Here is a 24,352-nt window from a genome sequence, read left to right on the forward strand (position 1 = left end):
GTACTAATAATAGATGAAATTGAGAGTAGAAGACAGATATTTGGTTAGTTGGAATCTGTATCTTGCTGGGTAAAGTCTTTGTTCAAGGCAATTTGAATGACTCAGAAAACGCCGTGGTGTACTGAGTAGGTGCATCGCCTCAGTGGCGTGGTTGGTATGGTGTAGGCATCCCACCTCGGTGGTCGCGATTTCGATTCTCGGCAATTCCATTGAGGAGTGAGAGATGTGTATTTCTGGTAATAGAAGTTCACTCTCGACGTGGTTCGGAAGTCACGTAAAGCCGTCGGTCCCGTTGCTCTCCCTTATTTATATACCTTGGTTGCTGAATAACCAACCGCTGGTTCCATGTAACGTAAAAACACCATACAAACAAACCGAGTAGGTGTTGCAGTTCATGGTATGAACAAGTTTGTTGACAGTATTTTGTAAATCTTTTAGAAATGGGCTAGACTTTTGAATTTTTCTTTTCCATCTGCAGGAAATTGTAGATGAAAAGTATATCCAAGGACCTGATTTGCCTGCGCCTAAAACAATGTGGGTCCATAGTTCAATTGTGCAGTATCGTTACAGATTTTGAATATGTAACGAAGATCTAGACTGAAGCGAGGAAGAAATCTTTGGAATGAGGTTGTCGAAAACTGCAATAAAATTGTTAAATAAGGTCATCATTTATGAAATTAGAAAAGAAATGATAATATATGAAGAAACTGAAGCTAAGGAAAAAAAAGGGTTATTTTTCATCTCTTCTAAGTTTAGATAGCAATTAAACATGTCACAAATGCATCTAACCACATCATCTGCTAAAAATTTCCCTTGTGATACATCCTGGAATTGATGATGAGTTCATTCATGATGGTAAAGGTAGTCGAGGCCTTGTGCAAAGGACGTGTCCAAGGCATCTATCTACATAGGAACTTCTGTAATTTTCCTTACGGTATCCTTTATACTTTTCAGTGGCGTGGTTGGTATGGTGTTGTCGTAAAAACACCGTACACACAAACAAACCTTTCTACTTTTATCTGGTCATCTGACTCCTACTATTCCTCTGAAAGCTGTATTCTCAATTCAACAAAATCTTGGAATAGTATAATTATCAGGATGATTCATGTGCATACTGCAATGCAGAATGTACTAGACTTTTGAATAATCCGAACCTCTTTTTTACAGGTTGAATGTGGTGAACTACCTCTCTCTCTCCATAAGGAGTTAGTGACAATGAAGAGTGCCCTAAAGATTTAGTGTAGTGATTCCCCAACAAAAAAGCTATTTGAATTGCGTGATACATTTATTAACAATCATATACCACCTTTCCCAATAAGAGCTAGAAGACTGTTTGAGTCACTTAATATAAATTCACAACTACCTTCAATAGTAAGATTACCGCCTCCATGGAATATGAATAAGAAAAAAATTTGCACTAAAAATATTTATCAAAAGATTACTCGTACACTCCAGAACACCATAGACAACATACAATAGAGCACATAAGCCGAAAAGGTCCCCATTACGCAGTATATACGGATGGATCCAAATCAGAATATTGAGTGGGATATGCTGCAGTGTCCCAGGACAAAACATACCAGTTCTCTCTTCCCAATGATGCTTCTGTATTTACAGCAGAGTTATGTGCAATAACATCGGCCATAGAAATAATCAAAGAACACCCCTTTAGCGACTCTAGAAGCACTATACAAGCCATTAAAAGTTACAATCCCAGAAATAATATTGTGCAACAGATTAAGTTTTTACTCCATGAATTATATAATAAGGGAAAAAATATTGAAATATGTTGGATCCCTGCCCATGTCGGGATAAAAGGAAACGAAGCAGCCGATAAAGCACCCAAGGAAGCAGTCCACGTGATGAGAACAAGTATAAACCTCCCTGTTAGTGACTATATAGCTCATTTAAAAACAATCATTGTAAATAAATGGCGAAATATATGGAGCGAGGAATCTGAAAGTAATAAACTAAAACAAATAAAACCTGATGTTAAGAAATGGAGCTCCATATATCAGAGAGAGAGACACACACAAGTAATCTTGACACGTCTACGTATAGGCCACACTCGTCTGACACATGGGCACTTGATGAGCAGCTCACGTGACCCTGCTCCAGAGTGCCCAGAGTGCAAGGTGTTGATAACTGTCGGACACGTGTTGTGCGAGTGCCCAAGGTATGACCAGCAGAAGCTGTCAACTTTTGGAAATAAAAGAATAAAAGAAATTTTGTCAGTGGTTCCGGTTTTAACGTTTCTAAAGAACTCTGATTTAATTAATAAAATATAATAACGATACAAAAAACTCAGAGCAATGAATGAATTTTAGATAAATTTTTAAAGATTTTATTGACCTGTTATTAATTTTAATACACCTTTTTAATAAGTATGTATGGAAACGTGAGTAAATGTATTTATTGCCTGTTTGAGTTCTATTATGAAAGTCTGTGTCCCTGAGCAGTTTTATAATTTATTGTTTATTATACTTCATGACCTATTTGGTCCCGGTTCCTGGCCTTTGGCCTAGACCTGGCATTTTATCTAATCCTTCGGGCCAGCCCTATGAGAGCTGAAAGTCAGTTCAGTGGTCTGGTTGAACTATTTTTATAATAATAATAATTGAATAATCCTCCTTTCGTATGCAAATTCTGTCTGTTAAAGTATCAAGTCTGATTCAGCCTACCCTTTGTTTGATTAGCTTCTTGTATGTTTGTTTGTATGGTGTTTTGCATGGAACCAGTGGTTATTCAGCAACGAGACCAACGGCTTTACCTGACTTCCGAACTATATCGAGAGTGAACTTCTATCACCAGAAACACACATCTTTCACCCCCTCAATGGAATACCCGAGAATCGAACTCGCGGCCACCGAGGTGGCAGGCCAACACCATACCGACCACACCACGGATGTGCTATTATTAGCTTCTTGTTAGTAAATTGCGACTCGATAGAACCTTCATCGGATATCTGTTTCTAAATATTTGATTGAACCTCATTCCTCCCACGTGAGGGGGAGTAGTGCCACCAGTCTACCTCTTTCAGTGCACTTAAGGTTCTTTGCAGCGTCCTTTCGGCCTCTAGTCTTAACCCCTTTCGTTCCTTTTACTGTACCTCCGTTCATATTAGCTTTCCTCCGTCTTACTTACCACCCTCTCCTAACAATTGTGTCATTGTGCAATGACGAGGTTTTCCCTCCTGTTACACAATTTAAATCTCTCAATTTTCCATTCACCGCTGAATGACCTCATAGTCCCAGCGCTTGGCCTTTGGCCAAAATTCTCTATATTCAATACGTTTTCCTTGTCGCCTACGATTGTTTTTATTTTGATTCTCATATCTAGATATATAAGTATAGCTGGTTCACTTAAGGTAGATTCTTGGATGATCCCTATTCTTACGAGACGTTTGTTTGGTGGCCGCTGATTGGCTGGTACCGGGTGGTAGCCAGCTCCCAGCCAATCAGCGGCCGCCAAACTAACGTCTCGTAGGCATAGGGGCTCTTCCAAGAATCTACCTTAATTAAGTGAACCAGTTATAGTGCCTTCTTTTAAGGAAGTGTTGTAAATCTTGTGACGTTTTCCTTCTCAAAATGTCATATTCTCAGTCTGTCAAACTTCCACTCCTACTCCAATCTAAGCTTCCTCTTTCATCTCCGACCAGTTTTTTTCATTGTAAAATCTGTGAGATGGGTACACGGCAAATGGGACATTGCATTCCCTTGCAGCACCTCTTCATTTTCTGCAAATGCACTTGCCAGGATCCCGTGAACATTTGCATTGACGCGATCGGTATGGTCTTGACCTGCCACCTCGGTGGCCCCGAGCTCTATTCTCGGGCATTCCACTGAGGGGTTAGAGATGTGTATTTCTGGTGATAGAAGTTCACCCTCGACTTGGTTCGCAAGTCACGTAAAGCCGTTGGTCCCTTTGCTGAATAACCGCTGGTTCCGTGCAACGTAAAAACACCATACAAACAAACATTGATGGTGTCAGTTACCTTTAGAAAATTATCAGGAATGTCATAGTGACACAAACCATCCATAATGTTGTTGTGTTGGTGACATACGTTTTTGTTTCATTTGAAACTTGATGAAATGTATGGATATTACAATTTCAAGCTACGGAATGAAATTGTCAAAACTATGAAATATACAAAATGTTCAGCTTTTCTCGTTGCTTGGACTGGAGGATCCTTTTACTGTACCTCCGTTCATATTCTCTTTCTTCCATCTTACTGTCCACCCTTTCCTAACAATTGTTTAATAGTGCAACTGCGAGGTTTTCCTGTTATAACGCTTTTCAAACCTTTTACTGTCAATTTCCGTTTCAGCGCTGAATGGCCTTAGCTGCCCCAGTGCTTGGCATAATGCCTAAAATCTATATATTGGACTGGAAGAAAATTGCCCGGTGTCGATCATTTTGAGCTGTGTTAAGAGTATATTGCTGCAAATGTTATATTTGTCTCCCATTGTTTTCAAAAGTTCACCGTTTTCAGTGACGTATCGTAAACATATGATAGCGATTACTTTTTTTCTCTGTTTTTAGTCTGCAAACTTTTCCCTTTGTTAACAGCTTGGAATGTGTTTGATGATAACGACAATAAACACAATCGTCCATAACTTTAGTTCCCGTGGCAATACCATGAAAGTTTAATGGCATAATTGCATCCATACGTAACTCGAGTGTGAAAAGGTTCAGATCGTCGTCTTCCTCAGAGTATTCCCGGGGGGTTGGGGGGGAGGGGGCAATTAATGCGGTCAGTGCACCTCATGCAGTGTAGTGCAGGTATTACTTACATACAGCGTCCCTTCGGCCCCTAGCTGAAACACCTTCCATTCCTTTTACTGAACCTCCGTTCACATTCTTGTAAGAACAAGAATATGAACTTTCCACCCTTTTCCTAACAGTTGATTCCTGTTACACCTTTCAAACCTTCTTTACTCTCAATTTCCCTTTCAGCGCTGAATGACCTCATAGGTCCCACCGCTTGGCCTTTGACTTAAACTCCATAGTTTATCTTTCCTCGGAGTGTGAACTCCGCCTCGAGTAAAATCCCCAAGAAGGTCATTTTTACAGTGGTTTCCAACCTGTGGGGCGCCCCCCCCCCCCAAGGTTCGAAGGACTGCCAGGAGGGGGGGGGGGGGCGCCAATGCTTGATGAAGGGATAATTATATCTGAAATCTAATAATTATGATGGAATTCAGAATTTCGACTAAATTTCATATTCGGATATGAATATGAAATTTTGTTTCTAAATATGTAAATTATTTCAAATTCTATGTTAAGGATATATATATATATTATATATATATATATATATATATAATTATATATATATATATATCTATATATATATATATTAATATGTCAATTATTGGCATGTGCCGACTATGCCAGTAAATTACAGTATATAAGGGGGGGGGGAGGGGGCGCAGAGAATGTGCCATTCAATGAAGGAGGTGAGAATTAGAAAAGGTTGGAAACCACTGTATTTAGGTTAGATATCTACGACAGAAATGGTAATGATAATTCCGAAGTTTAGAGAGAAAAGCTGATTCGTGCACATTGCTGTTTCTGTAGAAATGAGATCGAATGAAATCTTAAAAAAAAAAAAAAAAGGACGGATTTGTGTGAATTCTCCGTATCAAAAGTAGGAATTTATGAGAGAAATCTGTTAATCCTGGAAATACATACGACACTGTAATAATGGAGTCTTCCATTATACGGGAAGAAGAGCGCCTCAGTGGCGTGATCGATATGGTGCTGGCGTGCCACCTTGGTGACCGCGAGTTCGATTCTCGGGCATTCCAGTGAGGTGTGAGAGATGTGTATTTCTGGTGACAGAAGTTCACTCTCGACGTGGTTCGTCAAGTCACGTAAAGCCGTTGGTCTCGTTGCTGAATAACCACTGGTTCCTGGCAACGTAAAAACATCATACAAACAAACAATATACGGGAAAATATAATGAAGTTTGTATTAAAAGGGGTAGTACTGAATGGCTATCCCCTTTTATCACTTTAACACAGAGATTTCGTATTTCGTCGGCATGAGTGTTTATATTTAGAAGGTATTCTGCTACCCAGAGTAGAACAAATACTTCTAAATCCTTGTTGCTGCTTTCCACTTGCATCATATACACACTTGCAGTTTTGTAAATAACTATTTTTATGTATATTTTTATTTTTACTTTTTTACACTAAAGGTTATCACGAAGATTCCACTGAGGGGTTAGAGATGTGTATTTCTGGTGACAGTAGTTCACTCTCTATGTGGTTCGGAAGTCACGTAAAGCCGTTGGTCCCGTTGCTAAATAACCACTGGTTCCATGCAGCGTAAAAGCAAAGTGGGATACTTGTAAGACCCCGATATCATACTGTACATTCCGCCAGCTGAAACGGAGTTGGGGATACTTGTGAGACCCCAGCTGAAACGGAGTTGGGGATACTTGTGAGACCCCAGCTGAAACGGAGTTGGGCATCTTCGGTTTTAAAATACTATTCATGAAATCATTAGTAGGCTGGGGCATACTATACTCTGTTTTTTTCCATCTGTCCACCCGCCTGTGGTGGTGGCGCATGGTAACACTGCGTCCCGGGCTTTAAATACTTACATATGTGTAAGTTTTAGGTAAATAAAAGGATATCTGGGTGTACATTTGCAACTGAAAAGTGTTTTGATAATTTATTGTGTGCGAATTGCACCGTTAATATTCGAAATAGGATATTATTTAAAGCTCGGGACGCAGTGTTACCATGCGCAAACACCACAGGTAGATGGACAGATGGAAAAAAAACAGAGTATAGGTTAGAAGCAATGATGCCTTCGATCCAAAAAGCTTGAGAACCACTGCTCTAAATAGTATGAACACGTAGTGGGTAATGCCGTTAGTGCACCTTATGGGGTGCACTCTAGGCATTGCTTAGGTTTTTTGCAGTTTGATGAGTGGTTTTCGCGCGGCCACCGCGGAATCAGAGGAATTTATTTCAGGTGATAGAAAGTAATTTCTCGATATAATGTGGTTCGTATCCCACAGTAAGCTGTAGGTCCCGTTGCTAGGTGACCAATTGGTTCCTAGCCACGTAAAAACAATCAGCTCAGTGGTCTGGTTAAATTAAGATATACTACTGAACTTAGTAAGGTTTTTTGCAGCGCCTCTTTGGCTGCAACACCTTTCATTCCTTTTACTTAACCTCCGTTCACATGCTATTTCTTCCATCTTACTTTCCCACCCTCTCTTAATTAATTCACAGAGCAAGTGCAAGGTTCTCCTCCTGGTAAACCTTTCAAAACATTTTTAATGTCCATTTCCATTTCGTCGTTGAATGACCTCATAGGTCCCAGCGCTTGGCCGTTGGCCTAAATTCTATATTCCATTCTATTCTAAATAGTATAAAGTTTTTGTTAAAAACTGCGTGACCCCACACTAGGAAGAACACTTCCAATTTGAAGTCATATCCCGAATAACCTTCATTGGTTTTTCATGTTTTCGTATTTGGATTACTTTTCGTGGCTTATAAGGATCCTGCGGTGAATTTGTCATTTTAAACAGTATACATTTTATACTGTATATACCTAGTTAGATCTCCGGAAGTATTGATAGTATTATGTGAAAACAAACTGATGAAGGTCAGAATCCATTCTGTTGATGCACTACCAGATATTTTCATGGTACAATTGTTGTCATTTTGGAGTCAGTCATTCTGATTGCAAATCATCCATGACGACACTTTTAATTATTCGAATTCATACACAGATAAGGTACATTACGTGACTGGATCATACGTTGACATTATATATATATATATATATATATATATATATATATATATATATATATATATATATATATATATATATATATATATATACATATACAAATATGTAGTAAAGGGTCGTTAAGACCGAAACGAAAGATCTAAGCAGTTCTCGTTTTTCATTTTCCTCCGTGGCATTACCTTTATTTATGTATGTGTGTATTTATATACGCAGTGTGTCTTGAGTTTTTTTCCCCTTGTTTAATTTACCCTTTGTTTCGAAAATACCAAAAGGCAAGTTGCGGTAATTGTATATGAGGCGTTTTAGTCATTCGCATACTTATGAAAACCCTTGTTAGACTGTTAAACATTCTACTGCTGTGTCTTAACTGGTAGTTTGGTTTTTCTTGACAGCTTCAGAACTGTTCGTTCTGAAAGGTAGGTGTGAGAACCAAAGTCATCAAAGAATTTCGTGTTTCCTGTAGATTGTCACTTGTGAACTGTTTTAGTTCCAGAGCAGAAAGGGCGTTTGAAGCAGTATAGTTTCGTGCTCTATCCTCGTTTCTATTCAGCCCAGCCAAGACATTTCTCTTATCTGTAGGTCTGAAATCATTGATGCAAAGAAAATGTCTCGGTCGATTAAACTTTTCGTCTCAAATCTGCATTACAACGTCTCTGACAGAGACCTCATGGAGCTCTTCAGCGAATTCGGATGCATCACGGAAGCTACGGTGCATTACAACAAATTCGGATACTCCCTCGGCACTGGACACGTGATCTTCAGGAAGGAAAACGACGCTGCAACGGCATACGATCACTACCACGGCATTTACCTGGATGGGCAGCCGCTGATCATCACCTGCATGGGTCAGCCTGTACCTGCCCCACATCTGCAACGCAAATTGCCCGTTAAAATAAGGCTCTCACCAACTCGTAGTGGCCGTAACAAACCCCTCAAACGGCTTGCTAAAGGGCCATACAAGCACGTATCCCAAAAGAGACAACATGAAATGAAGGCTGCTAAGGAGAAACGCAAGAACGCCAAGAAAAGTGGTCTTAAAAACAAAGGTAAAATAAAGCATAAAATTCAGACTTCCGCGCTGGACCTTGATAAAGAGTTGGAAGAATATACTAAAAGAAGAGAAGCAAAACCTGCATCATCTAAAGAATCCGTGAATGAACAGTCACTTGTAGATATCTCCGACGTATCTTTTCAAGATCATCTCTTAAGTGCCGGTAGCACCTCTGAAGAAGAATCAGGCAGAGTAGAATCGGTCGCCCCGGCTAAACTGATGCTGGATGAGAATGATAACCTCGTGTCGAAGTTGGACAAGGTTCCAACAGAAGGAGCAATCAAAAGTTGTGATCTGTCGGCTGATTTGCAGCAGTCTAAGGGGTCTCCACCATCAGGAGATCCAGGTAAGAGCTTGGTCTTAGACGTCAAAGTACAGAAATTTAAAGAGGAACCGGGAATAATTGACAGTTTACTCGCTGTGGATATTGGAAAAATGGGAAGTCGGGGTGATATTAAGATTGAAACTTACACTTATCCATTAGACAGTGGCGTGTGCGGACTAAGAGAAAATGCGCCCTCTCAGTCAAGTGAAAAAAGTAACCCTAAGAGGAAATCTGATGACTTTACCCTGGTTTTAGAAGGTTTGGATGAAAACACTAGTAGGGAGTTAAGCGGTGATTTGAAAGAATCTGATACTTCTGCCAGCGACATCCGCGAAGAAGTAAAGGCAGAGTGTGAGGTAGTACCAGAAGATGAGGAAGAGGAAAATAATGAATTAACACAGTTAGACCATGTTTCAAATATACCTTGCGAACAATTGGATGAGAATGCGGGTGAACCTTCAAAGGAAACGGTTAAGGTGGATGATATTGATCATGAAGATTCAGTTGAATTTGTGAAAGACCAGGGAGGTTCAGCAGACATTATTCTACTTAGTACGGAGATTCCTGAAACTGTTAAAGAAACTAAACCCCCCAAAAAGTCAATTGCAAAGAAAGCACCCAGGAAGTCTAAGAGGGCGACGGACGCAAACGCTGCTTTGGAACTGTCGTTGGAGGACTACGTATTGGAGACTCCCGAAAATGTCGGGAGTAATTTTAGAATTAAAAGAAAGATAGAACTGGAAGGTGACAACATAAGTCCCTCGCAGGACACCACTGAGGGTGGTTCTGTCAAAGTAGAAACGTCAGAGAAGCTGGACGAGTATCCAATGAAGCCGCCCCACATAAGAAGGAAAGTTAAAACTCGTCCAAGTTTGAGAAATGCACCTAGGAAAAAGGAGAATTATACATAGATGCATATTTAATTTTATTCTGCTTATTATTATGGCGAAATGTTAAACTGTTTTACAATTTCAAATTTTATTCCTTAATACGTTCCTCTGTCTTTGAATATATACTACAAATTTTCAATAAATATATGGATACCCTAATTTTACGCTTTTTCTAAATAAAATTATATGAACCTTATCTGATTTTTATTACAACAGTTTCATCTTTTCTAATTTTCATTAAAACTGTCATTGCTTTAACTAGCTCTGTGTAGTATGTAAAGTTACTGTATGGTATAATACTACGAAAAATGTAGACAATTTAGTGAATATTGAATATTCGTAGCCAAATTGAAATTTTTTTGCCTAGAAATTTTAGAGAAAGACTAGGCATGCTCTTTGATTTGGTCCAAGAATTACTTCTGATTGAAGTACACTTGAAACTTTGTTAACCTTTGAGACATTTTTCATAAATCATTGCCATTCTTGGTTCTTAAGCCCTCTCATTTTGCTTTCATTCAACTACCAAAATGTTTTTGTGTGAAATTAGTAATGTATTCTTATCAATGTGGAACATGATGGAACTATATCGAGTTAGGTTCCCTAAGTTATTTCTTTTGCATCTTGCAAAATTTCTCTCTCTCTCTCTCTCTCTCTCTCTCTCTCTCTCTCTCTCTCTCTCTCTCTCTCTCTCTGTATTTCTGGTGATAGAAGTTCACTCTCGACGTGGTTCGGAAGTCACGTAAAGCCGTTGGTCCCGTAGCTGAATAACCACTGGTTCCATGCAACGTAAAAACGCCTTACAAAAATAACCCTAAAAGACTTATTACTGATGTTCATTACATTTTGAGGCGCCTTACCAACACGCCCCACTATCATTTTACTACGCATATGTTAATGGAAAACCGCCTAAATACTTCAAGTAGTGTTGTTAGGCGAATCATGTTACAGTTTAATCAGCGGACTAAGAAATGGGAGCAACCCTTTTATCCATAAATTGCAGGAAACCTGAGAAAATTAAACCTGTTAACGTAATTTCGCCCCGCAGGGAATAGTGCCGTCAGTGGAACTCATGCGGTGCACTGTAGGCATTACTCAAGGTAATTTGCAGCGTCTCTTCGGCCCTCAGCTGCAGGCCTTTTCATTCCTTTTACTGTACCTCTATACATATTCTGTACCTCTATACATATTCTCTCCTAACAATTGATTCGTAGTGCAACTGAGAGCTTTTCCTCTTGTCAGACCTTCAAACGGTTCACTGGCAATTTCCGTTTCAGCGCTGAATGACCTTCATAGGTCTCAGCGCTTGGCCGCAAGTCCTAAATTTGATGTTCTTGACGTTTTAGTTTTAACATGATGGTGGTTGTTATTCATTGCTGTTTTAGCTCATTTCTATCCCATTTTAGTTCATTCTCTTTATTTTCAGTTTTTAATGATTATCATTCATTATTAATAATGGGAATTCGTACAGGGACATTATCACGAAAGATTAGAACATTGCAAATGTCGACTTTGTGCTACTGGCAACGTAATTGCAAGATTAGCAGCTTTCTGACACCGGGAACCAACCTACGTATGGAGCGCCTCAGTGGCGTGGTTGGTATGGTGTTGGCGTGCCACCACGGTGGCCGCGAGATCGATTCTCGAGCATTCCATTGAGGAGAGAGATGTGTATTTCTGGTGATAGAAGTTCACTCTCGAGGTGGTTCGGAAGTCACGTCAAGCCGTTGGTCCCGTTGCTGAATAACCAATGGTTCCATGCAACGTCAAAACACCATACAAACAAACAACTTACGTATGCTTCGCTCGTTATGCTATGTTTTAATTGTTTCAGCTCCCTGTGGGGAAGCTTTAAGAGGGGCAAAGACAGACTGACTTGTTAGCTTCTAAACACAGCTTCAATTTGTAGCTGTCGATGGCTTCGCTTTGTATCCCTTGGCGCAAATGTTTAATGACAATTTTTGCAACGTCACTTCACGCGGTGTACTGTAGACATTACGGTGATTTGCACCGACCCTTCGGCCCCTAAATGCAACTCCTTTCTTTCTTTTAAATTGTACCTATAACTTGCTTCCATCATACTTTACGCACACAATTGTATCACGTTGCAACAGCGAGGTTTTTCTCTTGTTATAATTGAAAACTTTATAACTCTTAATCTCCCCTTCAGCGCTGAATGACCTCATGGGTCCCAGCGCTTGGCCTTTGGCCTAAATTTCATCTTCCATTCCATGCTATTGGTGTTGCAAAAAAGGATGTCTTAAGTAACGCAACGTTAGATTCAATAAAAAAAACCACTACTTAAAATCAGCATGAGTAACTCGTCGGGTCTTTTGGTAACCTTTTCCTCGACGCTCAACTCTTGAGCTACGGCCAATCCAGTGAGGTCTATTAAAAGAGGAGGAAGTAGTAAGCGACTGTCAGGAGCGCCGTCCGTAGGCGTAGTAGGCGTTTGACGGTGATTCATAAGACCCCAGATGACGGTAATCCGATGCCCTCCCATCCTCGTAAGACGTTGACGGTGCAAAAAAATAAATAAAAAAAAGCAATTTATCAAATTACCCTACACTACGAAAAAAAGGCTCCTAGGCTTTTCTTACTATAAAACTTAATGGAGGAAGTTTGTAGTTGATGTTGAAAAACTCGCCACCAAAAGGGGGGAAAAAATAGGTCAGATACTGTTGCCCTTTTTTTTCTAATGTCAAGTTAATTGATGTCATCAATTACCACGATTTCATGCGAGCATAAAGCTGGTCGTTTATTTTTTTATATGTTTATTATATGCTAGCTCAATTATTTATAATGGCGTTACTATGTTTCCAAAGTCTCTCTCTCTCTCTCTCTCTCTGTATGTGGTATATATATTATATAGTATACACATTTGTTATATATGTATTTAAGTATATATATATATATATATATATATATATAGATAGATATATATATGTATATATATATATATATATATATATATATATATATATATATATATCTATATCTATATATATCTATATATATATATATATATATATATATATATATATATAATATAATATATGAATAACTTGATCACGAAGTATATAAAACGTGATGCTATGTATAAATAAAGGTTTTTTGCCACGAAGGAAAAAATGAAAAAGCGAGATAGCCAAATACTTTCGGTCCTGTTCGGACCCTTTACTGAGGCAAACTGATTTTACAGAGAACAACATAGTCAAAAGAAAGCTTAATATACAAACTGACACTACAAAATTAGCAAGCAATAAGGGCGATTTTCACTCTACAGAAGGGAGGAGCTGCCTGAGGGAAGCCACACCTTGAAGGATACACGCAGTAAACAAGTGATTTTCCCAGAAAACAGTACAATTTGAAAAAACACGGGAGCATATACAATTTAATATCATGAATTTTTACACAAATTAAAAAAAAAAATTATTATTAATGAAAAGACGAAAGAAAATATAAATATATATATATCGAGCAAGAGAAAGAGGGAGAGAAAATATCGAACCAGAGAGAGAGAGAGAGAGAGAGAGAGAGAGAGAGAGAGAGAGAAAGAAATAATAACTATATACATGTGGGACTAATTTATTAGTTGTTCATTTATTTTAAGGTCCTTCATAAACATCTTACAAATATATGGGTCCAAATGGTACATTCCCAGACTAAGATTTAGGTTGTTTTTATTAGTGATTTGTATAATTGCCGATTCCAGTAAATTTCTTGAAAATTGTACTGTTTTCTGGGAAAATCACTTGTTTACTGCGTGTATCCTTCAAGGTGTGGCTTCCCTCAGGCAGCTCCTCCCTTCTGTAGAGTGAAAATCGCCCTTATTGCTTGCTAATTTTGTAGTGTCAGTTTGTATATTAAGCTTTCTTTTGATTATGTTGTTCTCTGTAAAATCAGTTTGCCTCAGTAAAGGGTCCGAACAGGACCGAAAGTACTTGGCTATCTCGCTTTTTCATTTTTTCCTTCGTGGCAAAAAACCTTTATTTAATATAATATATATAATATATATATATATATATATAATATATATATATATATATATATATATATATATATATATATATATATATATATATATATATATATATATCTCGCTTTTTCATTTTTTCCTTCGTGGCAAAAAACCTTATTTAATATATATATATATATATATATATATATATATATATATATATATATATATATATATATATATATATATATATATACGTACAGACATTCATAAATTTCTTCATTTCAGATTTGTGTCAGTGCTAAAGGAAACGGAGAGAAGCCAAGTTGCAGTGGTTCCCTGCGGAAATGTAAGTACAGAACTTACCTGTTGTTGACGTAGAAAGATCAAATTTGTAATCACATTTGTCGTATTTTTCAGGTGGCAAGGATCGAACCGATCGTTCATACGATCATTTTCACATGTTTTTTTTGGTTCTGTTCGGTATCATTATGTCATCGTAAATGTGTACTACATAAATATCTGGAATGTCTGTATAATACGAACAAGTACAGTTAGCTTTTTTAGCAGTATATCTTGATGCAGAAAGTAGTATATACCAGGCAAATGCACAATTATGGTAGTATGACCCTCAGATTGTAGTTATATATAATATATGTATGTATGTATGTATGTACACATATAAAAATTATATATATATATATATATATATAATATATATATATATATATATATATATATATATATATATATATATATATATATATATATATATATATATATATAGTGTTTGAGAAGTTTTCTGGGCGGGGTTCTCCAACTATCCATGCATGAAAGTTATGAAACGGGTGGAAATAACCACTGTTCTAAAGAATGAATGCGAAAATAAACATCACCTTGTCTCTTATAGGAAGCCACCCCGTTAGAAGAAACGGCTTAATTTGAGAGAGAAAAATATTATATGTATATATATATATATATATATATATATATATATATATATATATATATATCCATACGTATATATATGTATATATATATATATATATATATATATATATTTATATATCATATGTATATATATGTACATATATAAATATTATATATAATATTTTTCTCTCTCAAATTAAGCCGTTTCCTCTAACGGGGTGACTTCCTATAAAAGACAACATGATGTTTATTTTCGCATTCATTCTTTAGAACAGTGGTTATTTCCACGTTCATACTTTCATGATGAATAGTTGGTGAACCCCCGTCCAGAAAACTTCTCAACACTAGCATCTTGGGCACCTACACGATAGGCTCATCAGAAGCATGTCATACACATATTGCACTGTTCTGGCATGATTGCGATTGCACTCTCGCCTCTTGTATTTTGGGCTCCCCCTTTCCATAACCTCATTCACACCATCTGGCCTGCCCTTTCTAGGTCTTCCTCTCCTCCTCATTCCCAGGGATTCCGAGTTATACGCACATTTTACCCCAACCTAACATTCTCCATTCTTCCACATGAATTAAACTTAACAGAGCATTTATCTACTTTGTTGCCCATGCCATCTTGTTTACCAGATCCTCGTATTTCTTTATGTCTTACTTTTCTATTATCTTCATGTTGCACATATATTATGAAAAGGTTTCACCTTTGCATCTTCCACGTTTTGCATCTCATGTAATTCAGCATCCACACTTCACTATCATAAAGGAAATTTGGCCTAAAACTCCCTTCATACATTTTTGCTTCGTCCTCCAATATCAATCTAAGCTTCCTTCCAGTATTTTGGCACACATCCTGCCCCTTCTCTCATTTTACCATCGTCCTATATATGTATGCACTTCTAAATATTTACATGAATCTGGTTTTGTCATTCCACCATTCATACCGTTCAAACTAACATTGAGTGATCCATCCTCCATATAGTTACATTTACTTTCAGAATATTATTGTTCAACTTTCTACTCTTGCAAACAGTGTCGAACTCTGTCAGTAGTCTGCAGTGTCTCTTCACGATCCATAATCATTACTGTATCATCTACAAACACCAGCCATTCCATACTTTTGCATCCCATTTTGACATCCCTCATTGTAGCGCGTACACCTGCTGCCCATTTTCTGCCTTCTTGCATCACTGCAACCTTAAGATATTGAATAATCACAGAGACGTAAAATCCCAGGTTTTACGTCAAAATAGTCACACTTCCACCTATAAATTCTACCGCGCTTCCATTATAAAGACTTTTTATTGCTTTTGACAACTTTCCTTCTATAACTGTAGTGCATCCTCTGTATTGCCTCAGTCAAATCTATCAAAAGCTGTTTTTTTATGTTCATGTGTGCTATATACAGCTTTTGCCCTTTGCTTTGACACTTTGATACTTCTCACATAAATGTTTGATAACAAATTTTGGACCTACACACCATGTTCATTGTCCGAGTCCATACCGTTCTTCCCTTTATAATAAACTTTTTATTTTTTTTACCCCAGCCCATTATTCCATTCATTTTCCCAAGAGTGGTCTTCTCACTTTTTTTTTTTTTTTTTTATCAGTCTCTTCAAATACATTTTCATTCTACCCTCCCCAGCTAGAACCTGTATCTATGTTAAGTTTTGTTTCGTATATAACGTACTCATATATATATATATATTAGTAATATATATATATATATATATATATATATATATATATATATGGGTATATAGTTTGTGTATTTAATTGCTTTTATATATTTTTTTAAATATCTAACTTGCATTCTTGTTCAAATAACACATTCCCATAACACGGGGGCCGGGTCTAGAGAGAAACAAGAATCAAATTAGTGCAATTTTCATCCTGTATCTTGTGAATCACGTATGAATTCTCTGTTCAGAAAAATCCACAGCCTTAGCTGCTTCATCCTTATATATTGAAAGCTTTCAAGTGGGACAGCTCACTTCCTTCATGCGCAGTCTCTTGCCTTACTCTTTCATGTATATTGAGCTCATTTCATTCCATCCCGTAGGGGGTAGCGCCGTCAGTGCACCTCACTCGGTGCACTGTAGGCATTATTTAAGGTTCTTTGCAGCGTCCTTCCGGCCTCTAGATTTAACCCCTTTCAAACCTTTTACTGTATCTCCATTCATATTCTATCTCTTTCATCTTGCTATCCACCCTCTCCTAACACTTTTTTTCATAATGCAACTGCTTTGAGGTTTTCCTCCTGTTACACCGTTCAAGCCTCTCTACTCTCAATTTCCCTTACAGCGCTGTATGACCTCATGCATCCCAGTTCTTGGCCTTTATTTCCTTCTAAACTTATTCTCCTCACCCTTCCCTTTAGAACCTTTATCACTTTCAGAACTTGGTCAGCAAATACTAAATTTCACTCTGCCATAATTCAGCATCTTATTTTTAATGATCCTGTCAATTCTGGGTGTGTATTCATTCATGAACCTTTTAATTGACTTTCGTAAAACCTCAGTTGTTACGTCCACCATGAACATTCTCTGATGCACATTGACCGTTGCTACTTCGGCTCGTTATCTAAGCGTCACCTACTCCGAGGCGATAGTACTAAACACCGTATGGTCAATGTAAAGTAGACGGCCGCATGAAGATATCGCTATGCATATAATTTGTCGACTACACGATTTATAAGTGGGCGTATGTAGTATTTGATCCCCGAGGCGTCCCAACTTCCCAAGGAGCATCGGCAATAAATAGCTAAGTCTAAAGAGAGATCTTGATGAGTAGTAGGCTATACTAGCACCTCGGAGTAGGTGACGCCTATACTCTGTTTTTTTCCATCTGTCCATCCGCCTGTGGTGTTAGCGTATGGTAACACTGCGTCCCGGACTTTAAATAGTTACGCTATTTGTAAGTTTTTGGTAGTTAAAAGGATATCTGGGTGTACATTTGCAACTGAAAAGTGTTTTAATAAATTACTGTATGGTAATTACACCGTTAATATTTGAAATAGGATATTTCTATCATTGTTGAATGTAAGGTGAATGTAACTATCTAAAGCCCGGGACGCAGTGTTACCATTCGCAAACACCACAGATGACAAGCCAAAATAGCACCCATGAACTTTGACACACCTGCATCATTTAGGCTAGTTCTGCATCTCCTCAGTCTTCTAAATTAAGCTAAATAACTTTGTAAAATACTCACAACCGACACAAGACCCCATTGCTATAGTATATTCACATCAACCGTGCATCTGATGTCAAGGCCAGTCCCTTACGACGCTCCTGATTGGCTGTTGATAAGCCAATCATAGGGCTGGAAAGTCTCAGTCTCTCGAAAGAGTTCACATAGGCAGGATGTTTCTTCCATCTCTCCTGAGGGATGCGTCTTTCAGAAGTACCCCTCAGGAGAGGTGGAACATACATTCTGCCTATGGGATCTCTCTCTCTCGAGAGAATTTCCAGCCATGTGATTGGCTTATCAACAGCCAATCAGGAACGTCGTAAGGGACTGGCCTAGACATCAGATGCATGGTTGATGTGAATCTACTACAGTAGTACCACCATTTTAATTTATATTCGAAATTCCAGTTTACGTGAAGCTTTCTTTTTGTGTTACTCTCCATCAGTATGACTTTTAATTTTTAGTTTAATATTTGCTCAAATTTGTATCTGAATTTTTCAATAACACCGTCCTCCTTTCATGATTACCTTATTTTGGTGTACAGCCTTTGTAGTTCCTGCGATTGCCATAATTTCTGAGGCATAGAGAAGGAAATCTACAATAGCCACCAAATATTTAAACCTGTGAGCTCGAGAAAATAGGTTACATTTTTTTTTTTAATAGTTACCAACAAATAGGTGTCTACCCATCAAGTTTCCTGTCAATCAAAAGAAAAAGGGGGAAGAAGGAGACTAGGAATAATAATACTAATAATAATAATAATAATGAATAATAATAATAATAATAATAATAATAATAATAATAATATAATAATAATAATAATAATAATAATAATAATAATAATAATAATAATAATAATAATATTATTATTATTTTATAAAAAGTAATGGCTACTTCAGCAGCGTTACACTTGTAGAGATTCTTCTCTAATTTCCGTGCTACTTAAACAGGCTAGTAGAGCGCCTATAAAGGTCATGATCAAATACAGTGTCAAAATCGGTGTATATATTTGAATGTTACGGATAAACTATATCACGGGAAAAGCCGCTATTCGGAAAATAGAGAAGAATCTCTACAAGTGTAACGCTGCTGAAGTAGCCATTACTTTTAATAAAGTATGCTCGAGAGAGGGTCTGCTTCCTAAGTACACTATTATTATTATTATTATTATTATTATTATTATTATTATTATTATTATTATTATTATTATTATTATTATTATTAAGTATTAGGATTATGTTTAATAAAATGACCAAAAGTAGAGACCCTTTGGATGCCTGGGACTGATAATGAACGTTATACCCCTACTTTGTGTAACTTATAATGTGTAGTCACAATTATTCTCCAAGATTCTCCAACCTCTTGTGATTATGAGACTTGAGCCTATATTGTCATCGTTATTAATGAATGGGGATAATATCTGGTTTATTTTCTTGAAAGTAATAGAATCAATATTGATACCCACCTCGGTGGCCGCGAGTTCGATTCTCAGGCATTCCGTTGAGGGGTCAGAGATGTGTATTTCTGGTGATAGAAGTTCACTCTCGACGTGGTTCGGAAGTCACGTAAAGCCGTTGGCCCCGTTGCTGAATAAACACTGGTTCCATGCAACGTAAAAACACCATACAAAAAAAAATAAAAATAAAAATACTGATACCAAAATATACTGATACCATATTTGAATAGTTAACCTGTAATTATTCGGTAATTTTAGTTGGTGTATGTTAATGATAATTATTAAGGTTATAAGATGATTTATTTCAAGAACGTTTAAATGCTGTACAATTTTTTTTTCAATATTGCAATTAATAATAATACAGATGGTTTCATCACAAATTTATAAGTAGATAATGAATGTATGATTCTCTCTCTCTCTCTCTCTCTCTCTCTCTCTCTCACACACACACACACACACACACACATACACTGAACAAATTCCCAAGCCTCTCTTCAGTACCGTCAAAAATCCCATGAACGTAGCTTGAGGTGGACGCACCATTACATGGCCCCTCTGGAAGTATATCAGGAATGTATGAGAATTTATGAACTACGGAATGCCTTATCATGGTTCAACGGCTTCCGTCTTTTCCTTTTTTTTTTTTTTTTTTTTTTTTTTTTTTATGGATCATGTATGGGACCATTTTCCCACGCTGGTGACCTTGATGTCCCAGCGATAATCGAATGCCATACCTGGGTATTTTTACCCTTATCTCTAATGTCTCTGCCCTGGCATGATATCAATCATTATTAACGAGAGAGAGAGAGAGAGAGAGAGAGAGAGGAGGAGGAGAGGAGGAGAGAGATAGAGAGAGAGAGAGAGAGAGAGAGAGAGAGGATGATGAAGATTTATAGGTTGTGAATTGTCCCTTTTTTTTTTTTAGGCAGTTGGCAGAATTATTAATGAGGATAATGAAGATGAAAGGGATGACAGTAATAACTTAATTATTATAGTAATTTATGATGATTGCGGTGATGATGTCATTATTGCACATCACCGAACTGTTTCACAGTGGAGTGGCGTACTTGTAGAAAGAAGGAGGCTTCTGGTAACCCGCATGTATTAAAATTATTTTCATTTTTAACCTTAGAACTTTGATGTGCTATCCTCCTTGTCTTATCTCCAGCCTCGTAGTCATGTATGTGAATAATTATATCTATTTTTTATGTTGAATTTTTTTTCTGAAAGAGAGACGTTGTGTCAGGTGACAGTTTTGTTGTAAATGTGCTATAGTATTCATTCAAATGTTAACATTTATATTCTGTAAAAAAATTCTAGGATAAAGATATCAGTGAACGAAATATAATCCCCGTAATAATTAGCAAGGCGAAGTGTATATCTGGTGACAAATTTGCAGTAAATAAACACTGGTATCTTTGCATTCAAAGTCAGAAGTTTGTTTTCTGTGAAGAATACCAGGATAAAAACTCAATGAACGGCAGGAAAATCCCCTTATTCGACTCGGAAAAAGAAAGGCTGACGAACACGAAACATACAAACAAACATACAAACAAGAACACCCCCCTTAAAAAAAAAAACTATGAAGATGATGATGATGATCCTCTTGACAGGGCCAAGGCAAGAATTAACCGTGCTAACATAACTCACTCACACTTAATGAGATGTGTGTAAACAAACCCCTTCTCTCTCTCTTTCTCTCTCTCTTTCTCGGGCGCGCACAGATGTTTTCAGCAGCGCCGTACCCATTTTATATACCTTGGTACCCAGCGATCTTTTTGATGGAGTGGCCGTAATGTGTCGTGTCTTTGTCGGTGAAATAGTATTCCTGCGTAACGGCTCTCTTTAATAGGAGCATCCTCTGTTGCCTGAATTGTGTCTCCTTGTTCTTCTTTGGTCCGAAAAAAGTTGCTTTGTGTTGTATTGTAAGGTTTGCGTAATTATTGTTCATTATTATGTGTATCTTGTGTGTATACGACCATAGCGTAGGTACATGCCGTAAGTTCTGTATCCTCGTCCATTTTTTTTTTTTGCCGGAAAATGTCTGAAAATTCTGTATCTCAAATTAGCCGCAGCTCATATAAATCCAACATAATTTACATTTGTGTTGTAAAGAAAACATTGGATATCCATTACATAGAAGTGAGTTCATAATTCATTATTGTAACCTACACATCGGGACGCTTTACATATTGGAGAAACATAAGCAGTGTTGTTTTTAATTTAGAGCTTTCATGCTTGTTCATATCTCATTAAATGGAATGGCAGAGAGTCATAAGAATATGAACGACATCCGTTTCATCTTTCCTTGGCTGGTCTTCTAATAATAAGAATTCGTATTACAGTTGCAGTTTCAGTGGCATACCTCCAGGGACCTTCTAATTAGTAGTTGTTACTCCATTACATTGTTGAATAGGGAGCTTATTTATGAAGTTGATTTATGAAGATAAAAGAGAGAGAGAGAGAGTTCTGCATTACTATATCAGGTTTTAATTAAAACTATCTCGTAACGCAGCTTTTTGCCTTGTGCCGTTGGTTAGTTGCTGTGTATTGTTAGCAGAACTTCTCTCTTATTTTTACGTTATGGACCAAAGACTTCGTTGTTGTCGGTTTTGTTATTGTTAGCTAGGAATGTCTTACCTTTGGAAGTTCTTGGGGGAAAGTTCAGATCACTATAACTGCAACGGCATGGAATACTAGAAAATGTCAAAGTATGAATATGCTTGTAACTGATAAGTTCCCTTTAGGTGTACGCACGTATTATTTATATAAAATAATATATATTGTATGCGTGTAATTATGCATGTAGATATGTATGTATGTATGTGTGGAGGAGTTTACAGTGCTTTTTAGTAAGCTGTTTTCCCTAAAGGGCATGGCTCCAAAGAAAAAGCCACACTCTAATCACTGACCCATTCATACTTTTCATACTTCTTCTGTCGAACCGTGGATGGATCCAAGTTGCAATAAAACTGCCGCGATTTTAGCCAGTTCGTTCACCTACTCAGAAGGATCATCAGCAGCTTATAACTCACCTTGTTTGCACGCTTGCTCTTCTTATATTATTAGGTCCATTCCTTCTAATCCATCTCTCCTTCCTCCAATCTCTCCTGAATTTCACTTCACTTTCTTTCAACCTATCGTGAATATCCGCTATTCTTCCGACATAACCAAACCATCTCAAAATGCTCTGCTCCAGCCTTCCACCTGCACCATCTTTTTACTATTTCTATGTATCTCCACTTCTCACTAAATCAATTCGTCTTGGCCACAAGTAACATGCATCCAATTCATCTGCACTTTCTTGTCTTTCCCATTCAACAGCATCCTCACTTCACTCCCTTAAAGGGCAGGTGACTCCATAATACTTTAATACATTCCCACCTTTGCTTTCATAGGCAGTTCAAGTCCCTCCCCGATCTTTTGTGGCCACCTTACTATCTCGATTCTCCTTTTTTTGTGACTCGCCAGTTCTGTCAGCCAACCGTCATCTGTTATGTTCTCTTCCAAATGCAGTACTTGTACAAATCAAGCGTTACCATCCTTCTTTCGTTCTTATTAATATTCATTGCACGATCTTCCTGGTTTCCATTTACCTTCATGGCAGCATTCATGTTCACATTTACTGTCAATTTTCTCTTACTTACAAACACTCGCAGACTCTTTACCATCCCCAGTATGTGTCATTGTCAGACTCCAGCCTTGCAACACTCCATTCTCGACTCATTTGCACCTTATCTACCATCTTTTCTCAGACCTCTTGCATCGTCCCGTCCGTTCAGTATTAAACGGCTACAGAGAGAAAGAAAGCTTGACTACTTTTATACCAAACTAGTCACTCTCATGTCTACACGAATTCCTCTCTCTCTCTTCTTCTCTCTCTCTCTTCTCTCTCTCTCTCTCCTCTCTCCATATATATATATAATATATATATATATTATATATATTATAATGATATATATATATAATATATTCTATATACTATGTATATATATAGAATTATATATATATATATATTATATATATATATATATATATTATATATATATATATATATATATTTACTATTTTTTGGAAGCGTCGTTAAATGCAGATGGTATTAAGAGGTTCAGACTTAGTGTGATCAAATTTATTAAATAACCAGTGTAACAAAAATTATCTGCATAGAAGTCCATCCGTGATCCAGAAGTTAAATCCCATGAAGTTTGGTTTTGGGGGGGCGGCAGTGTTAGTTCCCAGCTGCTCCTTTGTTCGTAATCTTTTACTCTACCTCTGTTCTCACTTTTTTCAATCTTGTATTTTATTGATTTATGCATTTTTTTTATACTTGTTTATTAATTTTAAAAAATGTTTCTTATTCAATAAGTGATCTTTTCTTTCTGTATTTCTCATTACCTTCTGTTGGAATAGGGTTCATCTTCTGAAATAATAATAATAATAATAATAATAATAATAATAATAATAATAATAATAATAATAATAATAATAATAATAACAATAATAATAATAATAACAATAATAATAATCTTTTCTAAGGGGTCCACAATAATAAAAAATGTTGAGAGTTCGTGCACCATTTAAAAACACTTTACAAAGGTTTTCGAACCCAGGGAAGGGTTCAAAAGCTTTGTAAAGTGTTTTTAAATTATACACGAACTCTCGACATTTTTCATTATTGTGGACCCCTTAGAACAAAAAATATATACTCTCGTGATAGAGAATTTTTCCCAACAAATAATAATCTTATTGCCCAACCTCTTAACTGATATAC

General features: G+C 37.1%; 1 long non-coding RNA gene across 2 annotated transcripts in view; it reads left to right on the plus strand.

The window, feature by feature from the left end:
• Positions 1-24,352, plus strand: part of LOC135212994 (uncharacterized) — a 270,894-nt gene that overhangs the window by 20,945 nt on the left and 225,597 nt on the right. For both annotated transcript variants that reach the window (XR_010314053.1, XR_010314055.1), the window contains exon 3: positions 14,286-14,346. This is a non-coding gene — a long non-coding RNA (uncharacterized LOC135212994). The remainder of the gene's footprint in view (positions 1-14,285; positions 14,347-24,352) is intronic.

This window comes from Macrobrachium nipponense, chromosome 42 (genome assembly GCF_015104395.2).
Source record: "Macrobrachium nipponense isolate FS-2020 chromosome 42, ASM1510439v2, whole genome shotgun sequence".
In the NCBI taxonomy this organism is placed as follows: Eukaryota; Metazoa; Arthropoda; class Malacostraca; order Decapoda; family Palaemonidae; genus Macrobrachium; species Macrobrachium nipponense.